The sequence below is a fragment of the Papaver somniferum genome, chromosome 8, assembly GCF_003573695.1.
Source record: "Papaver somniferum cultivar HN1 chromosome 8, ASM357369v1, whole genome shotgun sequence".
Lineage (NCBI taxonomy): Eukaryota > Viridiplantae > Streptophyta > Magnoliopsida > Ranunculales > Papaveraceae > Papaver > Papaver somniferum.
The window spans coordinates 102,959,596-102,984,095 of record NC_039365.1 but is presented as its reverse complement, the minus strand read 5'-3'; the positions used below and the strand labels follow the sequence as shown (position 1 = coordinate 102,984,095).

At 39.2% G+C, this 24,500-nt stretch overlaps 1 long non-coding RNA gene across 1 annotated transcript; it reads right to left on the bottom strand.

Moving 5' to 3' along the window:
• Nucleotides 1-4,396: 4,396 nt before the first annotated feature.
• On the bottom strand, nucleotides 4,397-6,486 carry LOC113303471. Its single transcript, XR_003337531.1, has 5 exons — nucleotides 6,399-6,486; nucleotides 6,121-6,183; nucleotides 5,859-5,922; nucleotides 5,057-5,225; nucleotides 4,397-4,518 (listed from the first exon to the last, which is right to left on the bottom strand). It is a non-coding gene; the product is annotated as an uncharacterized LOC113303471 (long non-coding RNA).
• Between the last annotated feature and the right edge of the window lie 18,014 nt (nucleotides 6,487-24,500).

Sequence of the window (24,500 nt, the reverse complement as noted above, 5' to 3'; positions counted from 1 at the left end):
AGCTTCTGTTTGTCAAAAAAAAAAAAAAGATGACACATATATATATATATATATAATATATATATATATATATGATATTTTAAATTAGTGGTCCCTAGACTACATCCAAACTCCTTAAATTGGAGTGGATTTTGGCAATTATAGGGTTCGAACCCCTACCTCCACAGTGGGAGGGAGCATGCCAACCACCAGACCACTTGGTGATTGGCAGACCCATATATTACACTAACTGAAGGGGAACAAGATCATTACATTTTATGCTCATCATTGAACGTCAAGGATTTACATAATAATTCTGCTTGACAGATGGATTACTGACATTGCTCCTCAATGGCACCTATTCAAGAAATGGATGGGCTAATGTGTTAGAGGTCCTAGCGCAGTAGTGCACTACAAGTCTAATATGTCGAAGTACTCACTCAGCAGATGCGTAATTCATCGTATTTTTACCTCTGCACTAACCAGAGTTACTTTCTACGCATAACAATAGAAAGTTGTTCCTGGAAACATCTTAAGATCCTATTCAGCAGTTCACCATATGGCGGAAAGCAAAGTAATACTAACAACAAAGATGTTCGAGTAATATCCGGGTAGGTGTTCAAAATGTTGGGGCAACAATATTCATCCAATTTTCAGTAAAGGTTGAAATGCCTGATTACAGAAGATGTACTACTACTCAATCATCATACGACTATACAATGACTACCTACTTTCTACGTGCATAATCAAACCCAGGATATGGCAATTATATGGGGCTAGGTTGCAGTATAGTGAACCCTTTAGTCGCAGTTTCTTGTAAGATTATCTATCCATGTATGGAAACATTTTTTAAGAATGCCAAACAACACATATTTTGATCATATGGACACTTATTATTCCTTGCCTTCAGTCATTATCTTCTGCAAGGAGTAATGAGTGTCAGTAATCAGTAAGCTAATACACAATTCGTAGGGTTTGAGACCTATGTTGTGTTTGGTGCTAGACGAGGCGAGGCGCCAAGCCCTTCGTCTAGCGTCTAGGCGCCCGTGAAAAAAAGATTTACAAAAAAAGTGTACGTATCTTCGCGCCTAGGGCGTTTTATTGCCTACGCTCCCCTTGGGCGACTCGTGCTCCTAGGGCGCCTTTCACAACATAGTTTGAGACATCCTGATCTTTATAGCAACAAGTTGTGTATTAGCTTACTGAATACTGACATCATGTGACCAAAATTTTGGTGCCATGCCTGGATAGAGAATAGACTAACAACAGAAATAGCAGCACATTAACTGCCATAGTCCAAATCAAATGGATGTTTTACTGCAACAAAATCTATCCAATGTGAGGACTAATAAGTCTTGGGAACAAAAGTTTTCTTAGACCATTTGATTAAAATGATCTGGGACATAAAGAAAGAAAGAAACAAACAAAACTGAAACTCGACCAGTAAGATTACATAGCATCTGAGAATTAGGAGGAATCTTAAGAGGATGAAAAAGAAATGGTGGAGGGTTTTTTTTCAAATAATCTTAGGAAACTAAAGTGTTCCGAGGATTTACCAGGAACACATTATGATCTAATTTGGCATACACCAGTAATAGACAACAAAATTTTGCTTCATGTTTCCTGAAGGTAATAGTTCTAAATTCTAACAGCCCATATGTTCTGCTACAAAAAATAGAACCCACCGAAGCTGAAACAAAAAGAATTTTGACACCCCCCGCCCCACCCAAACGTTACCACAACTAGCCATGAGCGATCCCATGAGCACGTAAACGACTTCTGTGTAAATCCAAAAACACACCTGACTGAGTAACTAGCACCTAGCCTAAATTATTTCACAACAAAAGCACACTAATTTTCTAATACCCACTGTTAACCAATATAGGTCAGTGCTAACATAGTATTTCCAACAGTTTGAAGCTTAGATTTGAGCTAAACATGGCATGTGTGTATCACACAATCTTAGGGTTCAGTCAGAAACAAGAAAATAATTGATTAAAACGGCCTTCTAACACAATTTTAAACTGTTTATGCACTCAAAGCTGATGTATATATATTAGGAGTCTTTGTAGACTACAATACTACACAAATCTAAAACATCTAGCATTTCAAATTAACTACGGACGAATCTCCTAAACCATTTAGCTAAAGTCCTAACTGTAAGAGCTTGACCATAAAAGTTTTACTTACCAGACATTGACTTTGACAAGGGAATTCAGTCAAGCATTTCATAAGATCAGTTATAATGGAGCAGAAGTTGAAGTGTATTGCAGTAGTGATATACCTGCGGACCAGTAGTGAGTCTTGACGCAGGTTGTGATGCAGGTCTGCACTGCAGCTTGTTTTCGTACTCTTTCCTTCATAAATCAGCCGCAAGTTGCTCATCATTGCTAAAAACATAAAAATCAGGAATATCATTCTTCAATTTGAAACGTTAAATATAACAACCATCCTTAAAGAAAAGGGAACATGAGAAGGCTTTATTGAGGCAAGATTAGGGACCAGAGGAAAGACAGATTTGTGGCGATAATATTTCAAAGAGTTGCAATGACATATAAGATTTGCAAACATCTGTATATATATTTGAAGTACTACGATGCCCAATTCATCACCTCCAAGTTCTGATTATTACTTGGAGAAAACCCTAAAGTCTGTAAACTTGAATTAGTTCTCATAACAGACCCATGTTTACAGATCGTTAAAATCAAATTGTTGGTAAATGTATAAATTAGATCCAAGTTAAGTGATCACATCATAGAAAAATGTATGCATTTGGATCATCTGTTCATCATTAATATTCTATAAATTATTATAATCATAGTATCTCACATTTTCAGAGAATGGCGGTGGTGGTGGGTAATGGCGGCAGCAGTGAATATGTCAGAGAAGGAAAAGTTAAATAAAAGGAAATAGGACTATCTTAGAACTGAACTTCCACTGCTAGCAAGATAGTTCTGAGGCAGAAAAATATTGCATTAGTTTCAGCTATGAGGAACTAATCAAGAACATTATTTTAGAGGATATATACTCACATTTGTCCCGGTCAATGCTTTTTGCCTAAATATGCTAAAATTGTGTGTAATGTGAATTGTATTCCCATTGACCTGGTGAATATTGATGATACAAGTTATAATAATAAAAGTACTCCAGACAACAGACGCTTGATATACATTATATGGTAAATAAAATCACAAGCAAAAGAAGATAATATCCGGGAGCATTACCTCATTTAACTTCTCCCACACGGCCACACCAAATCAGGTTGGCTAAGGTACCTTGATCAGTAATTAAGACATAAAGCTCATTGTTATACTGCAAAGAAGTGAGAGAAATAATTATCTATTACAAAACAACTATAGACAAGCAATTTCAATTTCAACTGATCTTTAACATGGTGTTGAAGTGATTGTTACAAAAAAAGACACAAAGTTCACCGTCCTCCAGACCTTGTTGTAGAGCACAAACACTGTAAAGTGGAAGTAATGAGAACTTGAAATGGAGATGCAACGGGAATCTATAAATGTAAACTAAAGAGAAAGTTTACCCATATATGGTCAATTGGTTTTTATTGTTTTTCAAAAAGTTATTAATCAGCGACCCTGAAAGTAAGAAGAAAAAATATAAGGAACTGCTTCACCGAAATGCACGAAATAAGATGTTATGGTCAAAGAAGAAGGTATCACGGTCAAACAGACCACAAGCAACCTAATACTTTTTGCTCTAGTAATGGAAGGAGAAAGATTTATGTCACAATCATTTTCTCTGCCTTTTTCAACTTGCTTGGCCACAACCACCTCCTCACCTTCATATACAGGTCCTAAAATTTCATCAGGTTTCATTCTTCAATCAGATATGTACTCTTCACCATCAAGGATAGGTTCTCTGCCGTTCATGCTTGAGTTGACACTAAGAGTTGCAGATGGACCAAGAATCACAGTTGTACCACAAGCACTATGGCGACCTACTTCATCTAGATGCAATACCCAGATTCATGCTACGGGCATATACTTTGAGCTCCCTCCTGGCCCACTTATTTGGTCCTTAAATGCAGATGAAGAATCCTCGTCCAAAGAAATAGTGAGTAAGCCCTGGCTTTGATTCTGAAACAGTCTGTCTTCAGTTATTCTCGCAACCTGATTGCTAGAAATTACCAAATCAGGAGATTCTGAAACTGAAGAATTTGTTCCAATTGGTTCATTGAGATAGCCTGCCTGTGTAGCAACTGCTAAAGGCACTAGAATCCTGTGATAGAGATGGTTCTAGCTGGACACCAGACCTAGTATTATGGAATAGTCCGTGATCAGCTGAATGTGCAGATGTGTGACTGATGGTCGTTCCAGGTATTATACCACACAACTCCAAGGCATTTAAGAGAGCTTCTTCTTCTTCTTAGTCTCCTTTTCCCTTCTGATGGTCACCACAATCTTCTTGTAGGACGTTCTTTTCTTCTCCCCGGGCATTTCTTGCGTAGTAGTTAGCAACCTCTTCAAGAAGTGCGTTGTAAGGCTTCGATCCCAACGCCTTTGCAGTATCAGAATCCTGATGTGTTTATGGAGAACTGAACAGTGAGTTTGACATTCGTTATTAATATTCAATCTCTGAAGCTAGGAAATGATATTTTTTTAATATTCTAACATGAAAATAAAGTGTTTTGAAGTACTACAAATACACTTGCTGATGGAAATATGAAAAAAATAAATTATTTCGTGCATTTCAGGTGCAGAACTGTAGAAGCAACACTCTAACGAGTCATCAAACAATTACAACCAAAACTTTAAAGTTCAACGACAAATGTTTTTTTAATCTGCTCAAACTGACATTTAAGGAAGTCTTAGCCTTGGGTGAGCAGTGGACACTCAAAATCCTTACTTAACTCAGGCATATACCATACGTCCCCAACTCCAAATGTGTAACCATACATCAGCCATAATCAAAAACCTTTCCTCCATATCTCAAGCTGGTGTCAGAAGCTTTTAATTTAAGTAAATAAGAATTTAAACTTTGCAACATTGACATATCTACACATTGGAATGTGGATATTTTGGTGTAACATTATAGCAGTGACTAAAATGAAAACCTCTAAGAAAAGATAATCTCCAGCTGACTGTCCAGAATGGGAAATAATACTTCACCAAAACTTTGAATTTCGACAAAATAGGAATCTTGAAATGCATATCTGTGGATCAACCATCCATCCATGATAAAGTGGAATTTCAAGAAGGTGGAAAACTCCAAGCTCTGGCGTTCTACAAAATCATCAATCCACTAGTCATTCAGTCCGTAACAAGAAACAAACTTATACAAATGCTAGAAAATAAAGCAATATAAATAAGAGGAAGCTAAAGTACTTGTTAAATCTAATGTTGACAAAAATCCCAGTCCTAAATCGAGGGACAGCATTGGTGTCAATCTATCTCTGTTGGTCGTTTTTAAGCTTTGGCCTATAACAGGGAACTTTTCTCTATCTTGATAGCCTCGAAAGCTGCCTCTAGAGAGACTAGAGGTGTCGGCGCTTTTTTACGATTTCCTCGAGTGAAGTACCCCATAAGCTATAAGGGAGAGCCAGGCTTCAATGAGTACTATCTTTCTTTTTAGATTTCTCGAACTCAAGAAAGAAGGGATTTCTCCGCTAGTAGAATAAGGGCCTAAGTCAGCCTCTGAGGCTTGGTTTAAATCTTTATCATGATTCCCAAGAGACGCTCTCTGATAAGAACCTCGTTAGGGTTCTTACCAAAGAGGCGTAGAAATACCAGTAATGAGAAATAAAACTGATTTATTGGGTATATAACTATCTAGGAGACACTCAAAAACAAAACTTACTATGACCAGGACAGTTAAAAAAAGTAACCCAAAACAGTAAACTAGTCACTTTAACTCACAGACAAACAATGTTGTGCTAACTTTGACTAGTCTCCTTGGTCACGTTGTTGTTGTGGCCGATTCCTATCAGCATCCAAAAAACAATGTCAAGAACAAACTCAACTGATATAACCACAATTTTAAACAATGAATCAAGAAACTGGCAGAGTAATCTATCCTGGCAGTCTGGCACGGTTGATTAGCAACATGTGACAGTAATATGTCAGCTGATACTGTTACCATAATCCAAATCGAACCTATTCCTTAGTATAAGAACATTACCTAATTCCATTAACGACAACAAATTCCAAGTAAGATCCCAAATTGAAATAAAACATGAAGTTCCTGGACAAAACGTAAACCAAACCAAACGCATAACCAATTAGAAACAATTCAATGCTAAACAAAAGTTCAAGAAATTGAAAAATCAAAGAAAAACGAATTCTACGAAATTAATTGATTTCTCCGAATCAAAGAAATTGAACAATCAAATGAAAAGTTCAAGTAATGAAAACTAAAAACCCTAGGAAAAAAATGTGAGGAAAATGAAGAGTACTTACCGACAGCGACGAGAGGACAAGGTCCGTCCGTGTCTTGTGCGTCGATCCGCACTTACGTCCCATCTAGGTCTTTAGCCTCGAAAATTTGTTGATCGTCTGGTTTCGATTCTCTTTCTGTACCTTGGTTTGGCGCCATTCTGAGTTTTGTGTTTCTTTTTGCTTTTTCCCATTTGAATAGATGGAGAGAATCTAGTGAAAGCGCGGAGAAGAGTATTTTTATAGTTCGCGCGTGGGTCGGGTACTTCGTTTGGATAATAGTTGTTATTACCGTCCAAGACAGTGTAGTGCCAAGATGGCACGTTACTGAAGTCAGTGGCCTGGCGAATGGAGCTTCGTAGGGGTGTAAATTCGGGCAGGCCGGGCCGCCCGACCCAAAAACTAAGACAGGTCGGGCAGGCCAGGATTAATATTTGTGAGCCCGTAAACAAATTCAGGCCGGACAGGCCGGGCACGAGTAGATAATTTGCTACCCAAAGACCGCCCAAAGCCCGCTTTTTATACGGGCAGGCCAGATCGGGCCGGACAGGCCACTATTTTGAATTTTTTTTTTTAAGTTTAAATTTTCAAATGAACGGTATTAAATACAATATCCTTTCCTTTCCAACATCGCATATCGTAAGTGATAGTATTATTTTATATTTAAATTACACTGACAAATTTTTAATTTTAGCCTATAATAAATAATTAATTAGAGTACAATAAACTTTCTAATAAGAAAATATATTACCATTAATGTTTTGAAAAGGTTAATTATAAGTAAAAACAATTATATATTTTATTTTTCTTGACACAAAATTGACAATTATAAAATTGTAACTTTTAAGTCTTTTTAAGAGGATATTAAATGATCAATGGCACATAGAAGGCTTTCAGGCCGGGCACCAGGCCAGGTATCAGGCCGGGCATCATAATTAATCGCAAAGCCCGAGACCGCCCAATAAATTAATCCAGGCCAGACCAGATGGTCCATGACGGGCCATAACAGGCTTTGGGCTACTTCGGGTACAGGCGGGCTCGGACGGATACAGACAGGCCGAGTATTTTCGGGTATTATTTACACCCCTAGAGCTTCGTAGTCTGACGATGAAGCCCCAAGATGTCCGAGACAAAAATGGTTATTTGACACATACAATATTATGTGATACTGTTGGATATTAGTAACTTATGGTTAACCCAGCTCAAGAAATGGATTAAGGATGCAAGATAAGTCATGAAATGACTTATGCATGGAACTAAGGCTTGGCCAAGGCCTGACTAATGCAAATGCACTAGTGATGCATGCCAAAGGCTTCATTGTAGTCACTTTCTCGGCAAAGTGATGCAAATAAACTTATGGCTTGTAGGCCAAAGTTAGCCAAACTGTTAGAAGGGACATTGGTATGTGTTCATACTAGTTGGTAACACCCAAGAGTGTACAAAACATGGCCTGATCAGAAGTAGCACAATGTTGACGCATCATAAAGCAGAATGGCGTAGGATGGTCTATTGGAGCGGTTATAAGTTGGTTATACGCATTAGGAATATGCCAGAGCAAAGGGATAACTTAGAACGGTTATAAATTTGATTGATAACCTTATTTGGCATATTCTAATCACCAAGTACATATGTGGCATCAATTGGCGCAACAGCACAAAAGCTGGCAGTTGAAAAGCATATTGGCGGTTAGGAAAACTACATGTGGACATGTGGAATTCCATGGGCTATGCAAGCGATTGCACACAAGTTTTGGCATGATCATTATCATGTATAAATAGTTTAGGGATCAATAAGTTTGGTGTTGTTCGATTTGTAGAAGAACCACTGATTGTAGAGAGAGGTAGGCATTCACCAAAGAGGGTGAATGATATGTTTAGTCCAGGCAGTTGTATGTAATCTTCCTTTGATGCAATAAAATGGGTTAATTGTGTCATGTTCTTTGTGTTTATGATGTTGCTGATATTGTGAGTTTTGTTTAAGTACACGGCAAAACTCATATGCTTGTGGGGGCATAAAGAGTTAGAGAGAAAGAAAAAAGACTTGAGTTTCATAAAGCCTTAGGAGTGAAGACAGATGAATACTTTGATGCAAGTGTGCAAGGCTGAGTACTTGTAGAAGAAGTTGATTCGCTGAACCATAGAGTATTTCCAGTCATGTCCCATAGAAAATTTTAGGATGCGAAATGGGCATGTGGTATTAGAGCCGTGTTGAGGAAACATATCTTGATTTTTCTCTCTTTTACTCAAGTTGTTGTCATTTGTTTGTCGAGTTAGTATTGAGACTAAAAGAAGTTGTTCTTGTTGGAAAGATCAATTGAAATGAACTTTGAAGATTGAGGTAGCAACATGATATGAAATTTTATGACAAAGATGTCAAAATTCCTGCCCAAAGTGTTAGACGAACATGCGAGAATCATTGGAAACCGAGTTTTCAAGTGACTGCATGAAACGACTAAGGAGTATGTTGACTTCTATTGTGCAAGTCAGGTGTTAAAGTCATGTTTCTCACAAGTGTTCGAAAATAAAGCATTTGGAATGAATATCTTCATATTGTTATCAGTACCGTGTACATTACAAGTAGTAATGGGAATTTTGGAGAAATTACGGATGTTATTGGCCTTTGCAGTGGAAAAGATAATTGACATCATGTCTATGCGATAGGATTGAAGGTGTTTGTGACTACTTTTCTATCTTGCCTATCGGAGATATAAATTCCAAGCCAATTATTACAATTGTTATCGTACGATAGAAACAGAAAGATCAGATCACACAACTACGATAAAGTAGTATCGGTCTGGCTTCACAATCCAAATGTAGCCTTTAAGTCGTTAACCTGGCTTAGAAGAAGAAACCAAAGGTTAAAGGAGAATCGACTCTAGCTTAGCACAAATAGTGTCACAAAGAATGTGTGAGGATTAGGTTTCCCAGTTGCTAGAGTTCTCCCTTATATAGTCTTTCAAATCAGGGATTGCAATCAATGTTAGCTTGGTAACAAAGCATTCAATATTCATTGTTAGATGAAAACCTGATTAGATTCAAGCTAATATCTTTGAATCGTTAGATCGAACTTAGCTTGTTATACACAAATGAAGTGTAACTTCATTTAGGTTTGAGTAACCATACCTAAACGTGTACACTTAGTTGGTTCAACAATAGTTAACCAATGGTTAGCCATATGAGCACTTTCATATCAACCTTATTCATCTTCACCATAACTAGTTCAAATGACTCAATGAACTAGTTAGAGAGTTGTTCAATTGCTTAGATCTTATAGAAGTATACAAGACACAATTTAAGCAAAATCGGTTTTGATTCACTCGAATCGATTCATGCACATTATAGTCACGGTTTGCAAATGTTGCATTCCTTATTATATAAATGTGTTTAGTTCATGAACAAATCGATTTTAGAAAGTAATCTACTTAAGTATGAAAACGGGTACGCGTACTTAAGTAACCAGATTGAGTTTGTTTTTCACTTTCAAACTCCAGCAGAAATTCACGGACGTGAACTTTCCGCCAGTATGCGTACGGGTACGCATACTTACCCGGATTTCCAACAACCGCCAGTACGCATACGGGTACGCATACTTTGGGTTCCCGGTTTTGGACTTTTACACAAATGTGAGAACACACTATGTTTATATCCAAAGATGGATACATGTTCTAAACTTTCATTTCCGTCATTGAAACTTTCTTACAGGATGTTATATAGTTGTTATTCATAAACTATTTTTCATCAAAGCGATTTTCAAGTTATTGAAATAATCAACATGAATTTCGTCACGAGTAAAGATAAAGCGAAAGCTTACGAACACATATTTCGATAAATAGATAAGCGAGATAAACTCGGCTCGAAATAGAAAATGTGTATAATCGAAGTCTATATAGCAATACGACTTTTTTCTCAAAATATGAGATATAATAGATAGACTTTTGAGTGATAGATAAGTTCAAGTTTCCACATACCTCTTTGTTGATGAAGTTCCACAAGTTCCCTTGAGTAGTTCTTCGTCTTCAATTGATGAACACCGTGGAGTCTAGAGTTCAACTACACTTACTATCCCAGTCCGAGACTTAGCTATAAGTAGACTAGAAATCAAGACTTATAGTTTTGGAAACTAAACTTGACAACAAGCTTGAGATAGCAACGCTTGAGAGTTCGAACGAGCAGTGCTCTAACAGGAGTGCTAGCTGGAGGCACAACCTTGTTAAATTTCCTGAAAACTTTGGATATATACAAACTGGTGGATTAATATACAACAAGTTCGGCGTTCGACCGAGTTTTTCCTACATTTTCATTTCAAGTTTGAATTTCAAGTAGCTAGTAAAATCTCCTGTTCCATTAATAGTACATACCATATCCATACTATCGACATAAATAACTATAGTTCCATATAAGGATCTTTATTTTTAAGTACGCGGGTAAAAGTACCTTAATTGTTTATCTTTTCCCTATCAAATTGTCACTTAGACTGTTATATGGGTATACAAAATTCACATGATTGTTTCAATCCATAAGTGAGCACTCTAATATAATTGCAAATGCACTCTTTGTTTTAGAGTCATTATATTTAAGAAACAAAAGTTTATCAGACATTTTTGTAAATATCTTTATCCCTTAATCCTTAGAGCAAATCCTATGGGTAGTGTCACTTTGTAGATGTTGGATTTTCGACAAAGGCTAAAATCGTAAAACCATAATTATACATACTCCTGATCCAGCAATCAGATGAGTATTGAGGCTCATGTATCTCGTCGAAAGCGTGAAAGCTCGTGCCACATGAAATCTCTGACTGAGAATACTATCTCTCAGAGTATATGTAGATGTGTAGTCTCTCAGCTGAGGCAACAACACATCTCATGAATACTGGGAAATTTCAGTAATTACTTCTATATATAATCGAAAGATTGGACGGCTCCTAGACAGCTTGACTGCTAGTATAGAGCAATAACGTCTTCAGGGTGCAACAAGGTTTTCCCTGACTATATAAAGGAAATATTACATTTCAACAAGCTCATGTTTCTCAACTCTCATATAATTAAAGATCCTAGACAGCATGCCTGCTAGTATAGAGCCTCGATTAATTATCTCTAATCGTTAACTGAATATTCAGCAATATTCTACGATTCTTCATAATATTTCGTCACTTCAATTCATGGTTCTTCCCAGCATAATTCCACGGGTTAGTGATAAATGTTCAACGTATGGGCATCTCAGCAGCTCTCGAGTAAGCCTCGACCAAAACGGTGCAAGTGTACTCAACAATAATGCACAAACGAGCACCTGAATGCACAAACGAGCATTCTAAAACACGAAGGAACGATGAACCTATGCAAAGTAGGAAGAAAATAATAAATAATAAAATATTAATCGAGGCGATGGGGGACTGGGCCCACCGGCCGTCCAGTCGTGCCATGGCCAGTCCACGTCCAATTTTATATTTTATCATATTTTTATTATTTTCCCTGATCTCATGAAAATCCCTTCATTTGAGCAAATCTCCTTCGTCTCAAGAAAACTCCCCAGTCTCATGGTGTTTCCTCGTATCAAAGAAATAATAATAAATTAGGAAAGATATCGTGGGACCGGGCTCACTAGCCGGCTCGTCATGCCATAGTCGTGGCCGGTCCCACACCTCATGACTCCTTATTATTTTATTATTATTTCCCTCATCCCATGAAAATTCCGTGAATTCATGAAATTTCCCTCAAGTCGTGGAAATAATGTAAAATTAGGGAAACTCGTGGGACCGGGCCCTAGCCGGTCCCACACGCCCCTTATTTTATTATTATTATTTTTTATGTTTCCTCATCTTATGAAAACTCCCTGATTTCAACAAAATTCCCTGGTTTCAACAAACCTTTTTGATTTTATGATATTTCCCTAAAATCATGAAAAATTACATAAAATTGGGAAGAGTGCCTTGGGACCGTGCCCATTGGCTGGCCGGCCATGCCCTGGCCATAGCCGGTCCCACACTTCATCACTCCTTATTTTATTATTATTATTATTTCTCTAATCTCATGGAAATTCCTTAATCTCATGAAGTTCTTCAGTTTCATGGTATTTCCTTCACACCAGGGAAAATACATAAAAATTACATAAAATTGGGAAAAGTGCTGCGGGACCGAGCTTGCTAGCTGGACGGCCATGCCCTAGCCGTGGCCGGTCCCACACCTTGCGATCTCATATTTTATTAATTATTTTCACCATCTCATGAATTTTTCCTAGTTTCAGCAAAACCCTGGATCCTTCATATTTTCTCAAAATGTTGCTCAAACGCGCACCGGAAAATATTGAAACTCTCAGAACTGAGACACGGACATTATGGTGACACGGGCATGTCTCCTTGACCGACCAAGGCTGGCCCTGAGGCTTGCAAAGAGCCGGTCCCATGTGTTTTAACAATTTTGACCTAATTTGCTCAATTGCTCATATTGGGTCCAAACTCTTCCCAACCAACTTGGAGTTTGCTCAAACGACCATCAACTGGTCCCATGATCACCAAGGGCCGGTCTCATGCCCCTTGGTAGGTCCCTCAACTCTCCATAATCAGTTTTTACTACCTGACGCTCACACGAGCACTATTTTAATAAATAATTAAACCAGCATTTAATCATCTTTTCACCAACTGGTCTTCAGGAGACTTTGGTATTTTGCTCACTTGAGCATCTGGGAGCTACGTGGTCGATTCATCATCCTATGTAGTCGGTCCCTCCTTCATATCATGAATGGTTTTCAATAAATCATCAATTCAGCAATTGGTCAAAATTAGGGTTTCGAATCCAGAGCTCTGCAAAAAACATAATTATGAGCAGATTCAAACATTAATAATTTTATGTTGATTCCGTGGTCAACATTTTAATAATTATGCTCGGCTCATATACCAGCATCTTAAATCAACATTTACTCAGACGAGCAACATTTTTTCAAATGAGCAACATCTGCTCACACCAAAGAATATTGGTTCAACTATCAATATTCAGCAATTCATCAGATGAGCAACATTTGCTCAAATGAGCAATATTTGCTCAGACTAGCAATATTTGCTCAGACTAAGGAATATTGGTTCAACTATCAATATTCAACGATTCAGCAGCACAGTTTGCTCAAGTTATCAACATTGATTCGACAATGATATTTTATGTCTCAGCAGACATATTCGATTCATGAGTCTCTGAACATTTTCAAATTATGTTCAACTCAGCAATACAAGGACTCGTCGTCCCATAAAGTCAGCAACTGACTAACTAAATACAAGTCTGCCTTTCAGACTCCACATTCACGAGACATCAATCGTGTCACATGGGGGGATATTAACAAGGGTTTTGGTCTGGCGGTCTACGGCACGTGTGTTCATACATACGATGAGAATGTGAGCAAGTCGTGCAATCATTTGGAGGAGTTATCAAAGTAGTGGGTAGAAAGTTAACCAAGTCTCCGCACGATGAGCAACTGGTTTCAACACGATTTTCCACTTCCCAACTCTTTGACTCCAGCAACTGTCACACTTCATGGGATCATGGTGTTTTCACTTCAGCAATATAAAAGGCCTCTGAATCATGATTGAAACAGACAAGAATTTCTCGACAAGTTCACACAGACAATCTTTCGTCTACACGAACTCATCGTCTGAGCAATCACTCTCAACTGAGTAAAATTCAATCATTCATAACTTTCTTACGCAGAATACACAACACACCTACAATCTCGATCACCATTGATGTCACACATTTCTCAGCTTCCCTCCTACATATCAACCCATCCTGTGTTGTGACCGAATTGACTCTGGAACGACCATTGTCTTGGTTTAGTCCGGAGTCCTACAGATTGATATCTCAAACTTAAAGCACTCCCTTCTTGCAGTGCATCTGTGTGAGGTTGAGCATTTGCTCGGTTCAAGGAGTCTCCTCCGCACGATCATCTCCTCAATTCCGTAAAAACCAGCAAATCGTTTTTCCCCATCTTCAGATTGGCGACCATAGTGGGAGATTAATCTCTCGGTTGCAATCTCAATTTTCACAAAATGGTTGATCTTAGGTCTGGGTCAGTTACAAATACAAAGGACGCTAGCACTAGCAACAATGACAATAATGGTATCCTAGAAACCATTCCTGCTTCCAACAATGATGGTGACATTACGCCTTCTCAAACCAACACTGGAATTCATCCTCTCTTCGGCCGGCATCCTGAAAAAGTCATAGAAAATCCACCTACCATAGGCGATCTCATGAAGGTGCAAGAGACTCTTGCCAAGAATCAGACGGATATGGCTGCAACACAGAAGGAGCTGTGCAATTATCTCAAAACGCCCACTGACAAGATGTCAGAGAAAATTCAAGAAAAGGGAAAAGGAAAAGAAACATCTTCGGATGTTGATCCTGAAGTCGTTCCAGTTCATACGGTGGAAGACAATGAAGTCCGCAAAGCTGCAGACGATCCATCAACGAAAGAATCACCAAATTCCATTACTCATGAAGATTTGGAACGCCTCTTGGAGGACCGTGGAAAAGACAAGACACCACATGTCCATCGTCACCATCCTCTGTTGCTACGCAAAAAATTCCTCTTCCAAAAGGTTATACCTCTCCAACCTTCACTTTGTATGATGGAACATGCAATGATCGAGAGCATGTCTCTCGATTTCTGGAAGCATTGGGAAAACATGAGCACAATCATATCGTCCGTCTTCAGGAATTTTCAAAATCCCTGAAAGGCAGAGCATATACCTGGTACAATAACATCGCACCAGGAACTATCAACAACTGGGGAGAAATGATTAATGCTTTCTACAGAAAGTACTTCTTTGTGTCAGAGCAAGTTACTCTCTATGATCTTGGAAAAATATTTTAGAGGAATAATGAACATCCGAATGACTACGTGAAAAGATTCAGAGTCCAGGCCCTGGACTGTCATGATCCAAACGTCACGGAGCAACGACTTGCAGACTTGTGTATCGACGGCATGATCCCGGTCTACAGAGCTTTGTTGGAAAATCTTTGTTTTCATACCTTCTCAGAGCTTCATGAAGCGGCGAAGAGATCGGCAACTATTGCACCCGCTTTACTGGAAAGAACAAAAGCAACAAAGGCTGAAGAACCGCGAGACGCTCGAGGTATCAGACGTCTGATCAACAAGCAGTACAACCTCCAGCCTTCCACAAACGCTGTCGCATAAGGGAGCAAACGAAAATCCGAACCACCGCGCAAGCATACCTCAACTCCTTCAAAAGCACAAAGGAAGGATAAGCAAGATGCACAAGCCCCTGACCAGCGCACAGTGTCTCCTGATCAAGACGCACCTGACTTTCCCCTTTCCATTGAAGAGGTGATCGAACTCCTGGATGCTTGGATCCAAGATGGTGCTATCAAGTTGCCATATGTTAAGAAAGAACCAACCGAAGAAGACATGGAAAGTCCTCGTTACTTCCTCTTCCACATGTTCGTCAATCGTCCCACAAGTGACTGCAGAGTCTTAAAGCGCATATTCAGAGAAAAGGTTGAATCGGGAGAGCTTAATTTTGGGACTGAAGGAGTACACAGAGATCCTCTCCCAGTCAGGACTTTCTCCATCTCTGAACAACCAGTCAAAGAAGCAGTTCAGTCGTTGATCGAACATGTCTGCGAATTGCTCTATCTGTCGAAGGCACAAAGGAGAGACATGTTTATAGCACTGAACCACATCGTGTCAAGAAGCCCATTCCGGAAATATTTCTTGAGCCTCCAGCCACAAACCAAGAGATGTACGACTAGAACTGCTTACCACAGTCAATCTCAGAAGAAACGAATTTGGAAGAATCTTGATCGATACTGGCACCGCCATCAACAACATTCCACTGAAAACCATCGGATCCACGGGCATCACTCGACAAGAAGCTACTCATGCTCCCATCTCAATCAGAGACCTTGAAGGAACGCTCAGAAATACTTATGGCTACATCACTCTCAAAGTGAACATAAGTTCAACCTGGATAGAAACCAAGTTTCACATAATCAGGAAGATCCAGGATATGACATATCCTTCAGATGAGCGTGGATCCATGCTGAAAAGATGGGTACTGACGAAGCGCCTTTGGTTGCACATCTCTCCAACGAAGAAAGTTCTGATCCAGAAGATTTGACGGACATTCCATCATCAGAGTACTTAGAGGAATTTCAAACTTTGACGAGGTTGAAGCAAGAACCTGCAAAAGATGCATAGACATTTATCAAGAGGTTCCACACTCAGGAAATTCTCATTCCATGTCTATGTCATTTATTTCCTCACATGTTATCCTAGCATGGGGACTCAATTTTGCTAGCAACTCCGCAAGACGTTATGAATGGTAGATTCACCGCATTAGTATTTTACCAAGTGGTTGAATCTGGCGTTTCTATGAATAAAGCACTGAAACATTCATTACTGAGATGATGTCCAAACATGGCAAAGAACACTTCGGGTGTTTCTCCTGCAAGTCCATGTGTTCCACAAAATCAGAAAGCTTTGATGTCTACACAAGTGTCGAATCCCACTACCGCAACGAAAGGGATGCTGAATCAACAGAAGATACTCCAAGGCCGAGATGATCAAACCCCTAAGACATTCGATGCTTAAGGAATGTACGCTTCAATGCTCAAGCATCTAAGAAGCCTTCAAATTGTACTCCCAATAAAAGAGTACACCTTTGATAATGACGCATCTGGCTTCAGCACAAATATCTCAACGATGACACACTGATTCAACAATAGCACGATCAAAGTGCAACTGAACTACAATCAATAAGTCTTCATTATCCCATGATAAGACTTCTGAAGCAGATGCAACATCATTCATCCATCGATGGCACAAACTCCTTCAACATACACCGGGGACTTGATATTATTGGAGAAATCAATTGTATTTCAATAAATGTTTTCCACAGAACAAGTTATTGCGACCTTATGTGATTCCATGAAACTTCATCAACGGGCCTCTCTACATCGCAAGCCCCTGCACGACTGAGAAACTTTCTCTCTTCACCAATCACATCCAGAATGGAAACTGCCTCTACTATATACCGTAACAACATCGATTCCCTGACAAGGCACTTCACAGTAAAGGTTCGGGAGAATTTGGGTTAAACCCTACACCCTCATCTTAGGGACGCTCAACTCATCAATTAGTTCGTGAATGTAAAGGCTCACTGGATGAAGGAGTAAAGACTATGTCGATAATCGTGGATCTACCCTTTTCGATCTCTGGAGCAACTCCGACCATAGTATCGGCATCAACAAGCATTTCTGGAGAAAATTCTATCGTGATCCAGCATCAACGACGGTCTCAGGGCAACATCCTCAGGACCAGCTTCATCAACTATCCGTTCTCTGAAGTGTTACTCGATGGATCGGACTTCTCCAAGCACTAATGATTCATATCAAGGTGTGTAGACATGAAATATGTTCACATGAAAGTCTTTCCGAAGCTTGCACAATAGGAGAGAACAATCCCAAGTCTTCTACAAGAAGTTCTCATCACCTCTACAAATGAGATACAACATACTTTAGCCCATGGGTTTACAAAAACGTACCAATTAGTGAGGAATGGGAGAATACTTCCTCAATGGAAGATGTTCGTATATGTCTCTTATACAACATACCAAAAGGGCGCATCAATCGGACATACACGCTGAAAGATACGGCCTTTACCGTCAGGTCTATGAAATCTGAAAAAATTTGTACGGGATTATAAATTACAAATGTGCACGCTTCGTTGGCTGACCTCTACAACTCCAAATTGAGTGATTATTTTCTCGTGTGATAATCAGTCTCTTAGTTTCAAAAGTTGGGGTCAAGCATCGAATTCCGACATCGTATGAGGTTCCTACAGCTTTAAGAGCATACAACATGCGGGCAGCAATTTTGGACGGGATTCATAACTTCCACAGTCGATCGGTGTCCACCAGATATTTCCACTAAGTCCTTCATCAAGGTACCTTCAACTTCGGCCACCTAGGTCTTTACATCAATTTTTCTACCTGGGACGTATATCCAAGTCTTGCTAGAAGAAGAGAAAACGAAAAGAGATATTTAAAAAAATACTGGGGACTGACAGTCCACTGATCATGATGATCAGTTTCACAGTCCAATACCCGTGACACCAATCATTCATCATAAAAGTAATGCTACCACCATGACATGCAACCATGGTCATTACATCACCCCTCTCGAGATCAACCTCAATTATGGTCCCGTGACCAGGGTTTCAGAAGTGATGTTTCTACGACTGACAGAAACAAGATGGCACTGCAAGCACCATGCTCATGTATCAATCAAGGGGTCCTGATATCAAATGAATCAATGACATTAAAATCCTTCACCAACCGTTCCAGACACAAACGAATGGTCTAAAGACACAACATGAGTGTTTTACAACAAGCTCGCCTGAGATGATTTTACACTGTCACGCACAAAGCAGTGATCTGGGAGAAATTTTTGAAGAATCTAGGGATGTATCATATACCATTCTCTTCGTATGGATGTCCTCTACAACATATCCAAAATTCATAGCAATTGGAGAAACGAGCAAAAAGATGTGGCAAAAACATTGGACTACATACCAGTTGTCATTCATCTACATCTGAATCAGAAATTACACCTTCCGCGCGAGATCAGACTTCATCTTCAGCCGCTAGTCTCATTTCCTGAAGCCGGTGGCGTTTTGCTGTAAGCTACAGGCCTTTCATCTTCATCTTTCCTTTTCAGTAATAACTCATCTCGTCCCTGCTTCTCTTCTGCATCCGCTAAGGCTAAGAAAGCGTTGATTCCATCACGGAAGACTCCCAGATGATCGAGAGACATACAATGCATCAGCTTTCCAGCGTCTCTGAAAGTTCGATTCACCTCGGCATGAACATCTGCAGAAGTCTTCATCTTTGACTTGATATTTCTGGAGCGTTCCCCAGAATAGCCAGAAGAGTGGTTGTAACCAGAAGTCACCACTATCTGAGGCAAAAGACATGAAGTCATGGAAATACCAATAACAAACGCGTAACAAAATGGTAACAATCCAACTCTTACCTATTTACAATTTCACTAGCTGTGGTGATTAAAACGTCAGAATTTCGAAAACTTGCTCGTTCCCTCAAACCTGCAAAGACGAGCAAAATTCATTATTCAAAATCATGACTTGATTTTCATAAAACCGTGAACAACCCACGTGAATTTTAACATCCACTGGTTTTTCAAAAACTAGACAGATGTCCATTCTACAATTGTGAAAACTCACATACAGACATTATTTCACCATGTATAATGGTCTACTTTCAACACTTGTTCAAAATCAAAACATGATTTTACAATATATATAAATATTTAATGTGAAACTCACGTAAATTTGAAAAATAATTCTATATATTTTTGCTCCCTCGCACGAGCATCTGTATTTGAAGCGAGAGTATATTTTCAAAGATTTATGAAAGCCCGGAGATAAAAAAATTTCATGAAAGCTCATAAACAAAATTTTATTACTAACAGACGCACGTCTATTAAAAGAAAAAACTTTTCTCTCGTACGAGCATCCGCCTTTGAAACGAGAGTTTATTCCACTTTGTGAAATCTCACATATTTAAAAAAATAAAATTTAGGTTTTCATGAAAGCTCATAGACAAAATTTTATATCATTTGACTCAGATCTATTTTGTTTGTTCCTTAAACTAATGAACGAACGAGCGTTTGTTCTTAAAACAAGGATTTCTTTTCATGGGTCCGGACCCGTGAATCCTAAATCGACCAAGGTTCCATCACCAAATCAGCGGTGCTACACCAATTTATGCTCATTAGACTATGATTTTTCATGCCACTGGGATCTTTGTTCAAGCCGTGGTTCGCTCGCGCAATCGAAAATCCGGTAACATCTTATTTTACGACTAAGTTCAATTACTTATTTCGTTTATAAGTGGAAAATCACCGTCCAGTGCTGACTGAGGAACATGACTGTCCCTCACTAAGCATGGGACTTAATGTAGATGGTGGATTTTCGACAAAGACTAAAATCGTAAAACTATAATTATACATACTCCTGATCCAGCAATCAGATGAGTATTGAGGCTCATGTCTCTCGTCGAAAGCATGAAAGCTCGTGCCATATGAAATCTCTGACTGAGAATACTGTCTCTCAGAGTATATGTAGATGTGTAGTCTCTCAGCTGAGGCAACATCACATCTCATGAATACTGAGAAATTTCAGTAATTACTTCTATATAAAATCGAAAGATTGGACGGCTCCTAGACAGCTTGCCTGCTAGTATAGAGCAATAACGTCTTCAGGGTGCAACAAGGTTTTCCCTGACTATATAAAGGAAATATGAAGTTTCAACAAGCTCATGTTTCTCAACTCTCAGATAATTAATGCTCCTAGACAACATGCCTGATAGTATAGAGCCATCAATTAATTATCTCTAATCGTTAACTGAATATTCAGCAATATTCTACGATTCTTCGTAATATTTCGTCATTTCAATTCGTGGTTCTTCCCAGCAGAATTCCACGGGTTAGTGATAAATGTTCAACGTACGGGTATCTGAGCATCTATCGAGTAAGCCCCGACCAAAATGGTGCAAGTGTACTCAACAATAATGCACAAACGAGCACCTGAATGCACAAACGAGCACCTGAATGCACAAACGAGCATTCTAAAACACGGAGGAACGATGAACCTACGCAAAGTAGGAAGAAAATAATAAATAATAAAATATCAATTGAGGCGCTGGGGGACTGGGCCCACCCTCCGGCCAGTCGTGCCATGGCCAGTCCCACATCCAATTTTATATTTTATCATATTTTTATTACTTTCCCTGATCTCATGAAAATCCCTTCATTTGAGCAAATCTCCTTCGTCTCATGGAAACTCCTCAGTCTCATGGTGTTTCCTCGTATCAAAGAAATAATAATAAATTAGGAAAAATGTCGTGGGACCGGGCTCACTAGCCGTGGTCGATCCCACACCTAATGACTCCTTATTATTTTATTATTATTTTCCTCATCCCATGAAAATTCCTTGAATTCTAGAAATTTCTCTCAAGTCATGGAAATAATGTAAAATTAGGGAAACTCGTGGGACCGGGCCCTAGCCGGCCGGTCATGCCCTAGCCGGTCCCACACGCCCTTTATTTTATTATTATTATTTTTTATGTTTCCTCATCTTATGGAAACTCCCTGATTTCAACAAAATTCCCTGGTTTCAACAAACCTTTTTGATTTTATGATATTTCCCTAAAATCATGAAAAATTACATAAAATTGGGAAGAGTGCCTTGGGACCGTGCCCGTTGGCCGGCCGGCCATGCCCTGGCCATAGCCGGTCCCACATTTCATCACTCTTTATTTTATTATTATTATTATTTCCCTAATCGCATGGAAATTCCTTAATCTCATGAAATTCTTCAGTTTCATGGTATTTCCCTCACATCAGGGAAAATACATAAAAATTACATAAAATTGGGAAAAGTTCTGCGGGACCGAGCTTGCTAGCTGGACGTCCATGCCCTAGCCGTGGACGGTCCCACACCTTGCGATCTCATATTTTATAAATTATTTTCATCATCTCACGAATTTTTCCTAGTTTCAGCAAAACCCTGGATCCTTCATATTTTCTCAAAATGTTCCTCAAACGCGCACCGGAAAATATCGAAACTCTCAGAACTGAGACACGGGCATGTCTCCTTGACCGACCAAGGCTGGCCCTGAGGCTTGCAAAGAACCGGTCCCACGTGTTTTAATAATTTTGACCTAATTTGCTCAATTGCTCATATTGGATCCAAACTCTTCCCAAACAACTTGGAGTTTTCTCAAACGACCATCAGCTGGTCCCATGATCATCAAGGGCCGGTCTCATGCCACTTGGTCAGTCCCTCATCTCTCCATAATCAGGTTTTACTACCTGACGCTCACACGAGCACTATTTTAATAAATGATTAAATCACCATTTAATCATCTTTCCACCAACTGGTCTTCGGGAGACTTTGGTATTTTGCTCACTTGAGCATCTGGAAGCTACACGATCGATTCATCATCCCATGTAGCCGGTCCCTCCTTCATATCATGAACGGTTTTCAATAAATCATCAATTAATCATCAATTTAGCAATTGGTCAAAATTAGGGTTTCGAATCCAAAGCTCTGCAAAAAACATAATTCTGAGCAGATTCAAACATTAAAAAATTTACGTTGATCCCTTGGTCAACATTTTAATAATTATGCTGGGCTCAGATGCTAGCATCTTAAATCAACATTTGCTCAGACGAGCAACATTTTCTCACACCAAATAATATTGGTTCAACTATCAATATTCAATAATTCATCAGATGAGCAACATTTGCTCAGACTAGCAATATTTGCTCAGACTAAGGATTATTGGTTCAACTATCAATATTCAACGATTCAGCAGCACAGTTTGCTCAGGTTGTCAACATTTATTCGACAATGATATTTTCTGTCTCAGCAGACATGTTCGATTCATGAGTTTCAGAACATTTGAAAATTATGTTCAATTCAGCAATACAAGGACTCATCGTCCCATAAAGTCAGCAACTGACTAACTAAATGCACGTCTGCCTTACAGACTCCACATTCACGAGACATCAATCGTGTCACATGGGGGGATATTAACAAGGGTTTTGGTCTGGCGGTCTAAGGCACGTGTGTTCATATACACGATGAGAATGTGAGCAAGTTGTGCAATCAATTGGAGGAGTTAGCAAAGTAGTGGGTGGAAAGTTAACCAAGTCTCCGCACAATGAGCAACTGGTTTCAAAACGATTTTCCACTTCCCTACTCTTTGACTCCAGCAACGGTCACACTTCATGGGATCATGGTGTTTTCAATTCAGCAATATAAAAGGCCTCTGAATCATGAATGAAACAGACAAGAATTTCTCGACAAGTTCACACAGACAATCTTTCGTCTATACGAACTCTTCGTCTGAGCAATCACTCTCAACTGAGTAGAATTCAATCATTCAGAACTTTCTTACGCAGAATACACAACACACCTACAATTGCGATCACCATTGATCTCACACATTTCTCAGCTTCCCTCCTACAGATCAACCCATCCTCTCTTGTGACCGAATTGATTCTGGAGTGGCCATTGTCTTGGTTTAGGATGGAGTCCTACAGATTTATCTCTCGAACTTAAAGCACTCCCTTCTTGCAGTGCATCTGTGTGAGGTTGAGCATTTTCTCGGTTCAAGGAGTCTCCTCCGCACGGTCATCTCCTCAATTCCGTAAAAACCAGCAAATTGTTTTTCCCCATCTACACACTCTTTCAAAAGAAAGAGTGCACTACCAATTTGAGCAAATTTGAGGCTGCTATGGTTAGTCTTTACCCCACTTTTCCCCCAAACCCGTTCACGCACTCGTTCATATGAACGAGTGGTTGGGAGTGTAACACTAGACGGGGGACTGTCTTCCGTCAGGAAAAATAGGGCTACACGCGGGACTGTCTTCCGTGTAGCAAAAAAAATTGCACCAAACGGGGAACAGTCCCCCATTTTAGAAGTTTTTTAGTTCCAAACGGGAGACAGTCCCCCGTTTGGATAAAAAAAAATTATTTTGGACGGGGGACAGTCCCCCCTCTGATTAAAATTCCAAATTTTTTTACTTGCACGGGAGACTGTCTCATGTGTAGTGTCTTTTTTTGTATTTGCCCATAGTGGGTTCTCTCGTTCATTTGATTGGGTGGTCATTCATTTGAGCGAGTTAGTCTCTATTTGGAGACTACCCATAGGATATGCTCTTGATATCTTTATAAGTAATAATTAACCATACATAAATAAATGATGCATTTCAAGTTCTTTTGAGATTATCAAGAAAACTCACTAGAAAAATATTATAATTATGTTCATTAAAAGAGAATAAACAATTTAAGGGCTTTGTGAGAAACCTGGCGCCACAAGGAGAGTGTTTATACTTAAGACTTCATTCTTCTCACTACACTTTGTGGCAAATAATCATGTATGTCCCATCGGATTTATACTTGGTTGGTTATCACTACCACACCAAATACCTGTATATTTTTGAAAGAACCAAGTTTAACCTGGATTGGGATGGACAAATATGCTCTTCGTTGACATTAAACAATAAGGAGTGTGATTCGATATCATCATGCTCTA